The sequence below is a fragment of the Asparagus officinalis genome, unplaced genomic scaffold, assembly GCF_001876935.1.
Source record: "Asparagus officinalis unplaced genomic scaffold, Aspof.V1 AsparagusV1_Un153, whole genome shotgun sequence".
Taxonomy (NCBI): Eukaryota; Viridiplantae; Streptophyta; class Magnoliopsida; order Asparagales; family Asparagaceae; genus Asparagus; species Asparagus officinalis.
The window spans coordinates 55,948-57,404 of record NW_017972419.1 but is presented as its reverse complement, the minus strand read 5'-3'; positions in this window follow the sequence as shown (position 1 = coordinate 57,404).

Here is a 1,457-nt window from a genome sequence, read left to right as displayed (position 1 = left end):
AGCCGGCGGCGGCGGCGCGGCGACGGGGACATCGAGTGGGAAGGGAATGCCTTTCCTCTCATAGCGGGCTCTTGGATAGCTCCGGAAATGTCCTTCGTCGACGTGAACGGCGAGATCTGCCAGGGTCCTAAACTTGTTCAAGCACCAGTTGCACCGCTCGTTGAGACCTTTGTGGTATTTGTAATGCTGCTCCATTCCGCTTCAATGAAAGAAACGATCACAGATGAGGCAGTAGAAGTCTCTTTCTTCGTTAGCGGCCATTGGATCTTGAGATGAGCTTTGGGATTGGGGATGATTTCAGTGATATTGGGATTAGGAGGAGTGACGAGAGAGAGGGGGGCTATACGTTGGGAATTCAAAGCAATGATGAGAGAGGGAGAGGGTACGCATATATATAGAGGACTCTCGATGTCTCGCAAATGGCTCCAAACTTTGCACCGCAAGATTCAGACGTGGAAGTTGGGCTAGATATTTTCACGATATGGGCCCACATGTAAAAACTCGATATAATGCTAATTACTTAGGGTTAATTTCAATACCAAAAAAGCACTCTCAAACTGCATTTTTTCCATTGGAAAAATACGTAATTGTAGCTAATATGCAGAACAAACAAATCATAAAGTCACCCAAAACCTATGCCTACATTGAATGTAGTTTCAGTTGATCTGCAACTGCTGCTACAACAACATAAGTTTTGGCTCTTCGTAAACTGTTGATAATCATTACAGCCTCCACCTCTGGATACATTAGCGATTGATACAAGTATCTACGGAGGAAAAGATGCATTCAAAATTTAGGACAAGAAAAGCACTAATTCATATAATATGTGAATGTGAATGTGCTGATGACATTCTAGAATTTGAAAAAATTAGGGGTAAAACTTCATTTAGTGAGACATGAAACGGTGTGACTTTGTAACAATGCTGAGAGCATTGAAATCACACATATATCGAACCCCACTACATGACTATTATTTATAATAGTCATTCATCTCCGACTAACAAATAATATAATCCCTCCGAATTGCACTAATTTTAATCGTACAAGCTCACTAAACATTGATCAGATTTGAAGGACAAATTTAGGAATATAACAGATTAACGGGTATATAGGTAAATAACTCCATACAAGCAACTGGGTGATAACTGAAATCTTTTCAATGAAACTCGTCTACTAGATGTTATGTAAACGAAAAAAATGAATTCACAGATCTTACAAAATCAGATCAACCTCTTATCTACATACAATCCAACTATCCAATAACTCACAGTTCAAATTAAGTGCAATATTTAAAGAAGTAACAAAAAAATTTCAGAAGTAAAAAAGTAATCTTTCGGACATCAAGAGGCTGCTCGCATCAATCCAGAGCAACTTAGCACCGATCTTATCAATTCAAAAAGAAAAAAGAAAAAATGAATTTTGAGATCTTACAAAATCAGATTATATAGCAGCGGTTC